Here is a 13,967-nt window from a genome sequence, read left to right as displayed (position 1 = left end):
AACTATGAAAGGAAGCCAGCAAATAATATCAAAGAGGATAGTAAAAGCTTTTTCAAGTATTTAAAGAGTAAAAGACAGGTGAGAGTAGATATAGGACCAATAGAAAATGATGCTAGAGAAATTGTAATGAGAGATAAGGAGATCGCGGAGGAACTGAACGAGTATTTTGCATCAGTCTTCACTGAGGAAGACATCAGAAGTATACCGGACACTCAAGGGTGGCAGAGAAGAGAAGTGTGCACAGTCACAATTATGACAGAGAAAGTACTTAGGAAGCTGAATAGTCTAAAGGGAGATAAATCTCCCAGACCAGATGGAATGCACCCTCGTGTTCTAAAGGAAGTAGCTGTGGAGATTGCAGAGGCATTCGCGATGATCTTTCAAAAGTCGATAGACTCTGGCATGGACTGGAGGACTGGTAGATTGCAAATGTCACTACGCTATTTAAGAAGGGGGCAAGGAAGCAAAAAGGAAATTATAGACCTGTTAGCTTGACATCAGTGGTTGGGAAGTTGTTGGAGTCAATTGCCAAGGATGAGGTTACGGAATACCTGGAGGCATATAGGCAGAACTCAGTATGGATTCCTTAAAGGAAAATCCTGCCTGACAAACCTATTACAATTTTTTGAGGAAATTACAAGTAGGCTAGACAAGGGAGATGCAGTGGATGTTGTATATTTGGATTTTCAGAAGGCCTTTGACAAGGTGCCACACATGAGGCTGATTAACAAGATAAAAGCCCATAGAATTACGGGAAAGTTACATACGTGGATAGGGTGTTGGCTGATTGGCAGGAAGCAGAGAGTGGGGATAAAGGGATCCTATTCTGGTTGGCTGCAGGTTACCAGTGGTGTTCCACAGGGGTTCATGATAGGGCTGCTTCTTTTTACATTGTCCATCAATTATTTGGATTATGGAATAGATGGCTTTGTGGCTAAGTTTGCTAATGATATGAAGATAGGTGGAGGGGCCGGTAGTGCTGAGGAAACAGAGAGTCTGCAGACAGACTTGCATAGATTGGAAAAATAGGCAAATAAGTGGCAAATGAAATACAATGTTGGAAAGTGTATGGTTATGCACTTTGGCAGAAGAAATAAACGGGCAGACTATTACTTAAATGGGGAGAGAATTCAAAGTTCTGAGATGCAACGGGACTTGGGAGTCCTCGTGCAGGATACCCTTAAGGTTAACCTCCAGGTTGAGTCAGTGGTGAAGAAGGCAAATGCAATGTTGGCATTCAATTCTAGAGGAATGGAGTATAGGAGCAGGGATGTGATGTTGAGGCTCTATAAGGCACTGGTAAGAGCTCACTTGGAGTACTGTGGGCAGTTTTGGTCTCCTTGTTTAAGAAATGATGTGCTGATGTTGGAGAGGATACAGAGAAGATTCACTAGAATGATTCCGGGAATGAGAGGGTCAACGTATGAGAGGCGTTTGTCCACTCTCGGACTGTATTCCTTGGAGTTTAGAAGAATGAGGGGGGACCTCATAGAAACATTTCGAATGTTGAAAGGCATGGACAGAGTGGATGTGGCAAAGTTGTTTCCCATGATGGGGGAGTCTAGTACGAGAGGGCATGACTTAAGGATTGAAGGGCGCCCATTCAGAACAGAGATGTAAAGAAATTTTTTTAGCCAGAGGGTGGTGAATCTATGGAATTTGTTGCCACGGGCGGCAGTGGAGGCCAAGTCATTGGGTGTATTTAAGGCAGAGACTGATAGATATCTGAGTAGCTAGGGCATTAAAGGTTATGGTGAGAAGGCGGGGGAGTGGGACTACATAGGAGAATGGATCAGCTCATGATAAAATGGAGGAGCAGACTCGATGGGCCGAATGGCTGACTTCTGCTCCTTTGTCTTATGGTCTTCTGGTCTTATGAATATGCTAATAAATACACTTGACTCTTATTTTTAAGGAAGGATTGGATTTATGAGGCATATTCAGACTTGACAAAATTTATGGAGATAATTCTAAAAATATGGCTGATTATATTATTGATTTTGAACAAAAATGCACTCGCATGTGTGAATACAAAATGGAACTTCCTGACGCTGTATTAGCTTTTAAATTGTTGGATACTGCATATCTAGACAAAGGACAGGCAGCTCACATTAACAGCATGCACAGAACTTAAATTTGCATCTATGAAATCAGTACTGAAGAGGACTTTCGAGAAAAGGTTACTAAGGCAACAGTCAGAATTAGTTCAAGTCAGGAAACTGCATATTTCACTGAGCAGAAAAACAAGAGTATAGCAAGCATAGATCCCAGAAGGACCAGACATGGGTCCCATTACCTGGCACAAATCCAATAAACAAGTATGGTAGGAGATCAAAATGGGAAGCTCGTCAAAGTATTCACCACTGGATAAGAAACTGTCTCCACAGAACCAAACAAGTTTAGCTAACTGAAGAAAATAACAAATCTGAAGATATAGAAGAGTGCCACCATGTTACATTGTTAGCGAAGGAATCATTTACTAATACAGAGATATCTGAGGCAGAGATTTTGATGATAGAGAAAAATGGCTTGAAAGCTATGCAGGTGAACGAAACCAGAATGGCGTGCAGAAACTGGTGAGCATAGATACATCTAGTTTCAAAGCATTCAAATCTGGAGATGAAAAAAATTGTACATTCCACCAAAAGAGCAAAAATTCTTGCAAAAATAAGGCAGACAAAATGTTACACTTCCATTACTTGATTAAATCTTCCCTAAAGCATTTTGGAGATAGTGATCATAGCTCTATCTCCTTTACAATAGCATTGGACAGAGATAGGAACTGACAAGTTAGAAAAGCATTTAATTGGAGTAAGGGGAATAATGAGGCTATCAGGCAGGAAATTGGAGGCTTAACTGGAAACAGATGTTCTCAGGGAAAAGCACAGAAGAAAAGTGGCAAATATTCAGGGGATATTTGTGTGGAGTCCTGCATAGGTATGTTCCAATAAGACAGGGAAGTTATGGTGGGGTACAGGAACTGTGGTGTACAAAGGCTGTAATAAATCTAGCCAAGAAGAAAAGAAAAGCTTATAAAAGGTTCAGAGAGGTAGGTAACATTAGGGATCCAGAAGATTATAAGGCTAATAGGAAGGAGCTTAAGAAGGAAATTAGGCCAGAAGGGGCCATGAGAAGGCCTCGGTGGGCAGGATTAAGGAAAACCCCAAGACATTCTACAAGTATGTGAAGAGCAAGAGGATAAGACATGCAAGAACAGGATCTATCAAGTCTGACAGTGGGAACGTATGTATGGAACCGGAGGAAATAGCAGAGGTAATTAATGAATACTTCAGTATTCACTATGGAAAAGGATCTTGGTGATTGTACTGATGACTTGCAGCAGACTGAAAAGCTTGAGCATGTAGATATTAAGAAAGAGGATGTGCTGGAGATTTTCGAAAACATCAAGTTGGATAAATCACTGGGACCAGATGAGATGTACCCCAGGCTACTGTGGGAGGCGAGGAAGGAGATTGCTGAGCCTCTGGCGTTGATCTTTGCATTATCAATGGGGACGGGAGAGGTTCCAGAGGATTGGAGCATAGCGGATGTTGTTCCTTATTCAAGAAAGGGAGTAGAGACAGCCTGGGAAATTATAGACCAGTGAGTCTTACCTCAGTGGTTGGTAAGTTGTTGGAGAAGATCCTGAGAGGCAGGATTTATGACATTTGGAGAGGTAAAATATGATTAGGAGTAGTGAGCGTGGCTTTGTCAAGGGCAGGTTGTGACTTATGCACCTGCTTGAATTTTTTTGAGGATGTGACTAAACACATTAATGAAGGAGGAGCAGTAGATGTAGTGTATATGGATTTCAGCAAGGCATTTGATAAGGTACCCCATGCCAGGCTTATTGAGAAAGTAAGGAGGCATGGTATCCAAGGGGACATTGCTTTGTGGATCCAGAACTGGTTTGTCCACAGAAGTCAAAGAGTGGTTGTAGATGGGTCATATTCTGCATGGAGGTCGGTGACCAGTGGTGTGCCTCAGGGATCTGTTCTGGGACCCTTACTTTTCGTGATTTTTATGAATGACCTGGATGAGGACATGGAGGGATGGGTTAGTATGTTTGCTGATGACACAAAGGTTGGAGGTGTTGTGGATAGTGTGGAGGGCTGCCAGAAGTTACAGCAGGACATTGATAGAATGGAAAACTGGGCTGAGGAGTGGCAGATGTAGTTCAACCCAGATAAGTGTGAAGTGCTTCATTTTGGTAGGTCAAGTATGATGGCAGAATATAGCATTAATGGTAAGACTCTTGGCAGTGTGGAGGATCAGAGGGATCTTGGGGTCTGAGTCCATAGGACATTCAAAGCAGGTGCGCAGGTTGATGCTGTGGTTAAGAAGGCATACGGTGTATTGGCCTTCATCAATCGTGGAATTCAATTTAGGAGCCGAGAGGTAGTGTTGCAGCTATATTGGACTCTGGTCAGACCACACTTGGAGTACTGTGCTCAGTTTTGGTCGCCTCACTAGAGGAAGGATGTAGAAGCCACAGAAAGGGTGCAGAGGAGATTTATAAGGATGTTGCCTGGATTGGGGAGCAAGTCTTATGAGAACAGGTTGAGTGAACTCGGCCTTTTCTCCTTGGAGCGACAGAGGATGAGAGATGACCTGATAGAGGTGTATAAGATGATGAGAGGCATTGATCGTGTGGATAGTCAGAGGCTTTTTCCCAGGGCTGAAATGGTTGCCACAAGAGGATACAGGTTTAAGGTGCTGGGCAGTAGGTACAGAGGAGATGGCAGGGATAAGTTTTTTACTCAGAGAGTGGTGAGTGCGTGGAACGGGCTGCCGGCAACAGTGGTGGAGGCGGACACGATAGGGTCTTTTAGGAGACTTTTAGATAGGTACATGGAGCTTAGTAAAATAGAGGGCTATAGGTAAGCCTAAAAATTTCTAAGGCAGGGACATGTTCGGCACAACTCTGTGGGCCGAAGGGCCTGTATTGTGCTGTAGGTTTTCTATGTTTCTATGTTAAAAAAAGCAAGAGCAGTACTAGATATGGAGAGTGACCAAGCAATGATGTTTCAACAGCCAGTGTCTCTTGAGTTCACCAGCTCTGGACATTACTGTGTGAACATTCTAGTCGATGACCAATGTGAGAATGGAGTACTAACTGTTACACAAAACATACAATGGAGGAGAAATGCAAAGGGTTGCTTCAACTTCACAAGCAGTTTTGACATGCTTCAATTGATAGACTTCAGAAACTGCTCAGGAGTTCAAAGATGCTAATTATTTTTCTATTCTAAAGCAGATAATTGACCGCTGTGAGACATGCCAAAAGTTTTGAAAGCTCAAGCCCAAGCCTGCAGTTGGTCTGCCACGAGCATCTGAGTACAATAAAACAGTAGCCGTAGGCCTTCATGAACTGGAGCAAGGACTGTGGTACTCCACATTTTTGATGAGTTCACACATTTCAGAGCTAGTGGCATCGTAAGCACAAAGAGACCCTCAGTGATGGTGATACCTTCATCCAGTCCTGGATAAGTATGCATGGCCCACCTTGTAAAGTATTCAGTGATAATCATGCTGAATTTAATAATGATGAATTCGGAGATATGGCAGAAAACTTTAACATTGAAACTAAGACAACAGCGGCATACTGTCTTTGGAGTAATGGATTTCTGGAGAGGCACAATCAAACGCTTACTGAAATAATGCTGAAGGTAAAGAAAAGCAATGGTTGTGATTGGATCACAGTCCTGGACTAGGCCCTTATGGTGAAGAATACCATGCACGTGTACATGGCTATAGCTCCCGTATCAATTGGTGTTCAGCCAAAATCCAAACCTTCCCTCTGCACTGGTTGACAGCTCACCTGCTGCAGAAGGCACTACAAGGAGTAAGTGAAATGGGAAACATAAGACCATAAGACCATAAAACAGAGGAGTAGAATTATGCCATTTGGCCCATCGAGTCTGCTCTGCCATTCAACCATGGCAGATCCTTTTTTTCCCCATCCACAGCTCTATTCCCTGGCCTCCTTCCCATAAATTTGATGTTGTTTCCAATCAAGAACATATCAATCTCTGCCTTAAATACACCCGATGACCTGGCCTCCAGAGCAAGCCCCTAATGCAAACACCTGTAAAGGATTGAGAGTCATTGAATGGTTTATTGTACATAATTTTATTTTTGAATAAAGTATATTTTGAAATAAATAAAATACATTCCTCAAACTCACCACCCTCTGACTAAAGAAATGTCCTTGTTTTAAATGAATGCCTCTCTATCTAAGGCTGTACCCTTTTGTACTAGACTCCCCCACCATGGGTAATATCCTTTCCACATCTACTCTGTCTAGGCATTTCAACATTCAAAAGGTCTCAATGAGATTCCCCCCTCATCCTTCTAAAGTCCAGCGAGTACAGACCCAAAGCTATCAAACATTCCTCGTATCATAACCCTTTCATTCCCAGAATCATCTTTGTGTACCTCCTCTGAACCCTCTCCAATGCCAGCACATTTTTTGTTAGATGAGGAGACAAAATCTGTTCACAATACTCAAGGTGAAGCCTTACCAGTGCCTTTTTAAGAATCACATCCCTGCTGTTGTATTCAATACCTCTTGAAATTAATGTCAACATTGCATTTGCCTTCTTCACCACTGACTCAAACTGCAAGTCAACCTTTAAGGTGTTCTGCTCAAGGACTCCCAAGTCCCTTTGCATCTCAGATTTTTGGATTTTCTCCCTGTTTAGAATATAGTCTGCATATTTATTTCTACTACCAAAGTGCACGACCATGCATTTTCCAATATTGTATTTCATTTGCCACTCTCTTGGGCATTCGGCTAATCTGTCTAAGTCCTTCTGCAGCCTAGGATAAGCAGTATCAAAGAACTTGTCCAAGCACAAAAAATTCATCACGTGTTATGGTCAACTACAAAGGAACAATTACCTGACTGTCTCACAAAGGAAGGGGCTCCAGCTCTTATGTTGTTAACATAGAACATAGAACATTGAATAGTACAGCACAGTACAGGCCCCTCAAACCCTGCCTCCCATATAAGTCCCCACCTTAGATTCCTCCATATACCTGTCTAGTAGTCTCTTAAACTTAACTAGTGTATCTGCCTCCACCACTGACTCAGGCAGAGCATTCCACGCACCAACCACTCTCTGAGTAAAAAGCCTTCCTCTAATATCCCCCTTGAACTTTTCACCCCTTACCTTAAAGCCATGTCCTCTTGTATTGAGCAGTGGTGCCTTGGGGAAGAGGCGCCAGCTATCCACTCTATCTATTCCACTTATTATCTTGTACACCTCTATCATGTCTCCTCTCATCCTCCTTCTCTCCAAAGAGTAAAGCCCTAGCTCCCTTAATCTCTGATCATAATGCATACTTTCTAAACCAGGCAGCATCCTGGTAAATCTCCTCTGTACCCTTTCCAATGCTTCCACATCCTTCCTATAGTGAGGTGACCAGAACTGGACACAGTACTCCAAGTGTGGCCTAACCAGAGTTTTATAGAGCTGCATCATTATATCGCGACTCTTAAACTCTATCCCTCGACTTATGAAAGCTAACACCCCATAAGCTTTCTTAACTACCCTATCCACCTGTGAGGCAACTTTCAGGGATCTGTGGATATGTACCCCGAGATCCCTCTGCTCCTCCACACCACCAAGTATCCTGCCATTTACTCTGCCTTGGAGTTTGTCCTTCCAAAGTGTACCACCTCACACTTCTCCGGGTTGAACTCCATCTGCCACTTCTCAGCCCACTTCTGCATCCTATCAATGTCTCTCTGCAATCTTTGACAATCCTCCACACTATCTACAACACCACCAACCTTTGTGTCGTCTGCAAACTTGCCAACCCACCCTTCTACCCCCACATCCAGGTCGTTAATAAAAATCACGAAAAGTAGAGGTCCCAGAACAGATTCTTGTGGGACACCACTAGTCATAATCCTCCAATCTGAATGTACTCTCTCCACCACCACCCTTTGCTTTCTGCAGGCAAGCCAATTCTGAATCCACCTGGCCAAACTTCCCTGGATCCCATGCCTTCTAATTTTTTGAATAAGCCTACCATGTGGAACCTTGTCAAATGCCTTACTAAAATCCATATAGATCATATCCACTGCACTACCATCATCTATATGCCGGGTCACCTCCTCAAAGAACTCTATCAGGCTTGTTCGACACAATCTGCCCTTCACAAAGCCATGCTGACTGTCCCTGATCAGACCATGATTCTCTAAATGCCTATAGATCCTATCTCTAAGAATCTTTTCCAACAGCTTTCCCACCATAGACGTAAGGCTCACTGGTCTATAATTAACCAGACTATCCCTACTACCTTTTTTGAACAAAGGAACAACATTCGCCTCCCTCCAATCCTCCGGTACCATTCCCGTGGACAACGAGGACATAAAGATCCTAGCCAGAGGCTCAGCAATTTCTTCTCTCGCCTCATGGAGCAGCCTGGGGAATATTCCGTCAGGCCCCAGGGACTTATCCGTCCTAATGTATTTTAAAAACTCCAACACCTCCCCTCCCTTAATATCAACATGCTCTAGAACATCAATCTCACTCATATTGTCCTCACCATTATCAAGTTCCCTCTCATTGGTGAATACCGAAGAGAAGTATTCATTGAGGACCTCGCTTACTTCCACAGCCTCCAGGCACATCTTCCCACCTTTATCTCTAATCGGTCCTACCTTCACTCCTGTCATCCTTTTTTTCTTCACATAATTGAAGAATGCCTTGGGGTTTTCCTTTACCCTACTCGCCAAGGCCTTCTCATGCCCCCTACTTGCTCTTCTCAGCCCCTTCTTAAGCTCCTTTCTTGCTTCCCTATATTCCTCAATAGACTCATCTGATCCTTGCTTCCTAAACCTCATGTATGCTGCCTTCTTCCACCTGACTAGATTTTCCACCTCACTTGTCACCCATGGTTCCTTCACCCTAGCATTCTTTATCTTCCTCACCAGGACAAATTTATCCCTTACATCCCGCAAGAGATCTCTAAACATCGACGACATGTCCATAGTACATTTCCCTGCAAAAACATCATCCCAATTCACACCCGCAAGTTCTAGCCTTATAGCCTCATAATTTGCCTTTCCCCAATTAAAAATTTTCCTGTCCTCTTTGATTCTATCCTTTTCCATGATAATTATAAAGGCCAGGGAGCGGTGGTCACTGTCCCCCAGATGCTCACCCACTGAGAGATCTGTGACCTGACCCGGTTCATTACCTAGTACTGGATCTAGTATGGCATTCCCCCTGGTCGGCCTGTCCACATACTGTGACAGGAATCCGTCCAGGACACACTTAACAAACTCTGCCCCATCTAAACCCTTGGAACTAATCAGGTGCCAATCAATATTAGGGAAGTTAAAGGCACTTAGTGAACGCATTTAGTACCTTAAGAATTGTATTAACTTCAAGGGTTAAAACTATTCCCATATCCTAATGGACATTTGAATTGTTTGGATATTTGAGTTGTCTGAATTTTTTCAAATTAAAATTTTTGATATATACATAAAAAGAATGGGAGATTGTTGAGTTCTGTTCATTTGCACTATGCAAGTGTTTAGTAGGCATGCGTACGTTCCCTGTTACGCGTGTGCACATGTGGTGGGAGAGGAATTATGGGATGTAAAGATGGCAGCCCTCAGGTATTGAAAGGAAACATTGAAAGTAAAGTTGTTTAAACAAAAGAAAAATGTGTCCTTGCCATTTGGGCGTTAACAGAAAGAAGCTCCTTCCGGACAAAGCAGGCATGTCATGGACATGCTCCTGATAAGAAGCTGAAAGAGAGTCACAAACGTTAACCTCTGTTGTTTGTTGCAGGACAGCCATCCCATCCCATCCGCAGATCACTCAAAAAGAGAAGTCTTTGCACAGACTGATCCAACAAAGGCGGGCAAGAGTACCAATTCTAGAAGATTACCCTGGTGCTACATTCCAGACTACGTGGGGAATATCCCAGTAACAGATGATGCTGGGTGGCAGATGTTTACGAATCAGTGATGCACTCAAGAGAGATGTCATTGCCTGCCATGTGCTGGGGGCAGCCAGTAAGCATCACCGTTGATCCAGCACCAACACAGCATGCTTACAACTTACCAATCCTAACTTGTACATCTTTCTGGAATTGGAGCACCTGCAGGAAACCAACACCGTCATGGAAGAACTCCTTACAGACAGTGGTGGGAAGTGAACCCTGATATTCTGATCGCTGGTACTATAATATACTACTATGCTACCCATATTCCCTCTTGAGACTAGTATGTTCACTCCTGCCAACGGCTTACAAATGGAATTTGGAGGACTGGTGAACCAGTGCCACCCACAGATTGCAATGAGTTCGCTATTGAGAATTCACTATGACAGCGTGCCTTATTCTTTTTTTATTACTAATTTTTTATTGCAACACCAACAAATTATATTCAATACAACCAGCTGCCAATTACATTTTGACTGTTTAACCCAGGGGCCCCCAACCTTGTTTGCACCGCAGACTGGTTTAATATTGACAATATTCTTGCGGACCGGTCGACAGAGGGTGTTAGCAGTGGGTGTGACAGGGAATGAGGAAAGGTGCAACTGACTCATATCGTTCCCTATCACCAGATCATATCGTTTCCTCATGGCCCAGTAGCACACGGTTTGCGGCCTGGTACCAGTCCGCGGCCTGGTGGCTGGGGACCACTGGTTTAACCCAGCCACCCCCCAACCTTCATCACCATCCCCCCCCTCCACCACTCCCTCCCTGCCCATCCCTCTCCCCTCCACCAACTAACTGAATAGTAGTGCATACACAGACAAAGCATTCCCATTTTAACAAAAGATCTCTTAAGTTAGATTCTAATTTATCTGTGTTGCTCATCTTCCTCTGGATCTGTTGTTGTAAGTTGGTGGTGGAGCCCTGAGTTGTCCCCTTCTCACCCCCCCTCCCATCACCCCTCCCATTCAACCCTTTACTTTGTAGCATCTGTGAGTGTCACTTAGCAATGTCACACACTGAACATTAACATTAACTTCCCCCCCCTTCTAGCACCAACAAATTAGAAAGGCAACGCAGTTCTCATAGACAATCATATCAAAGAGACAAGAAAAAAAAACTTGGACAAACTGTTAACCTATATAATTAAAACCATTTCCGTCTCAAATATAACACATAATCAAGACCCCAACAGCTCTCTTGCGAGAAACTGTTGCTTTAATAGACCGTTGCTTAGAGATGGCGTCAGCGACATCTTATCTGGCGCCCTGGAACGTAAACTAGTCTACTGGAGACATAACCCGTAATGAACATGTACAACTAAAGTTATTCAGAGCGAAATGCTGTTTTTCAGCTTCATTCTTGATGAAGTATGACATTTGCGTATATTGAATATTGCCGTAGAAAGTATAAGATAAAAAGTATAAACCTAAGCAGACTTATATCACCTTACCATATTATCCTTGTACTAACAAGTTAACTGAGCCATTACCTTAAAACTCTGACCTGCAATACTCAGAAACAAATTGGCCCCTTAATTAACTAAATACAAAAGTTCAACAGATGACTTTCCAATAAAAGAATAACCAGAAAACTTCACACCCAGGACGTTAACTTGCCCATGCCTGTTAGATTGCGCATACAGGCTGGTCGAAGCTCTTAATGCAGTTTCATCTCCTCCCGAGGGGCGTGTAGACTTTGCCCAGGGTCTTCTTCCATATTTCCCAGTGACGATGATTTCAGAGCTTCTTTCACTTCCTCTGCTGAGTTAAACAACATCTTCAACCCTTTGATATTCACTCTCAAAATCGCTGGGTATATGAGGAACGAGTCGATCCCCTTCTGTCGAAGCTTAGTACGGATCTCCTTGTATCCCTGCCGTTCCTGCGTCGTACTGGGACTGTAGTCCGTGAAGAACTGCAGCTGGGTGCCATCTGGGAGGTAGATTTGGCTTTCCTCGCGCCCTCCAGGATAGCCTGCCAGTTGGTGTACCGTAGGAGCCTAAAAACAATGGTCCGTGGTCTTGAGGTGTTGTTGGAAAAGATCCTATGTGCTCTAATGGAGTGCTGTGGGAATTCTTGAGCGCTGGAATTCAATTAGGCAGCATCTCCTGGAGGTAACCTCTTGGATTGTCGCCCTCAGCACCTGTCGGTAAGTTGACCAGCCGCACATTGTTTCTCCTGGATCTGTCCTCCAAGTCCTTTAGCTTCTTCCATATCTTAGTCACCTCCGCGAGACAGGAGTTAGTGACCTTCTCATTCTTGAGTAAGCAAACCTGAATGTTGTCTATCTTGTTGAAGACTGTGCTAAATTTTTTAGCATGAATGTCTGCTTGCTCTTTTAACAACTGGAGAATGTTGCCATTCTCTGCCATATGCCTCTGTATGGGGTCGAGAGCCTTTTTCAGCGAACCCTTTAGCATGTGGGCTACCGTTTCTTGCAATGATTACATCTCCGTTGTCATTGTTTACTTAATTAGCATAGCTATTTCCGCTGATAAATCGCTAGCTTGGTGTTGTCTGCTGGTATCTTGTTTCCTGGTTGAATTTGGATCTTTTTTTGAGGTCATGTCTTTAGTTAGATCTTTCTCCAACTCAATCTTATATTAAGACAGTCTATGAGCCCTAAAGAACTTGAAAAAGGAGGGTTATAGTCAGTACTCAGTGCCGTGCTGCCATCTTGCCTCGTGCCTCACCGGAAGTGAGCATGCCATACTCTTGAGTAACACATACAAAATGCTGAAGGAACTCAGAAGGTCAGGCAGCATCTATGGAGAGGAATAAACAATCATAAAGAGGGGTCACAGTTGAAATTTTCCCTGTTTATTCTTCTCCATAGATGATGCCTGACCTGCTGGGTTTCTCCCGTATTTTGTGTGTGTTACTCTGGATTTCCAGCATCTTCAGAATCTCTTGTGTTTACATCAGATTTTTGTCCTTGTGCTTTAAGGTGGCAAACTGCAGTGCTCAATGAATAACTCTAAGGAGTCTGGGATCCTCATCTGCTACTGTATCTATCAATGAGTGGGTTGGGTGTGGTCCAAGGTTTGGCTGTTGCAGGTACCGGCACCATCATCCCACCAGATGCATTGTGCCACTTGCCCACAACAGATGGCAGGAGGCAAGCTTAGATCCACCTTCACAGACATAAACAGCAACAAATACACTCACATGCAACTTTATTAGGCACACCTGCTCATTAATGAAAATATCTAATCAGCCAATGATATGGCAGCAATTCAATGCATAAAAGCATGCAGACATGGTCAAGAGGTTCAGTTGTTGTTCAGACCAAATATCAGAATAGAGAAGAAATGTGATTTCAGTGACTTTGCCTGTGGAATGATTGTTGGTGCAAGATGGGATAATTTGAGTATTTCAGAAACTGCTGATCTCTTGGGACTTACACACACATACAACAGTCTCTACAGTTAAAAGAGAATGATGCGAACATTAAAAAAATCCAGTGAGCAGCAATTTTGTAAGTAAAAACATCTTGTTAATGGGAGTGGTTAGAGGAGAACGGCGAGATTGGTTTAAGTTGATAGGAAGGCCAGTCCTGCCGAAGGGTCTCAGCCCGAAACGTCGAATGTACTTTTTTCCATACATTCTGCCTGGCCTGCTGAGTTCCTCCATCATTTTGTGTGTGTTGCTTTGGATTTCCAGCATCTGCAGACTTTCTCTTGTTTGTGTCTAGCTTTTTCATTCCCATTTTTTGATGTGATTGCTGCCTAAGTAAGCAATTCTTGTTTCTCTTCTTAATTTTTTTTGTTTTAAAAAGGAGGCTCATAGTGGCTCCTTTTTATTAGCCAAACTGCTTAGTTTAACTCTTGGGGTTGTAAATTTCAAGTGAACACTTTGCTTTTTCACTTCTAATTTATTGGCAGCTGCTTTTGATTCATTGCAGAAGTGTCCATGATTCATTGCATGAACTCACCAATTCATAATCCTAGAAGAACTCGAGGTACAACTTATGAATGGCTATCTGGAGAACACAATTCT

The sequence above is a fragment of the Mobula birostris genome, chromosome 15 (genome assembly GCF_030028105.1).
Source record: "Mobula birostris isolate sMobBir1 chromosome 15, sMobBir1.hap1, whole genome shotgun sequence".
NCBI classification, from domain to species: Eukaryota; Metazoa; Chordata; class Chondrichthyes; order Myliobatiformes; family Myliobatidae; genus Mobula; species Mobula birostris.
This window is presented reverse-complemented; position numbering follows the sequence as displayed.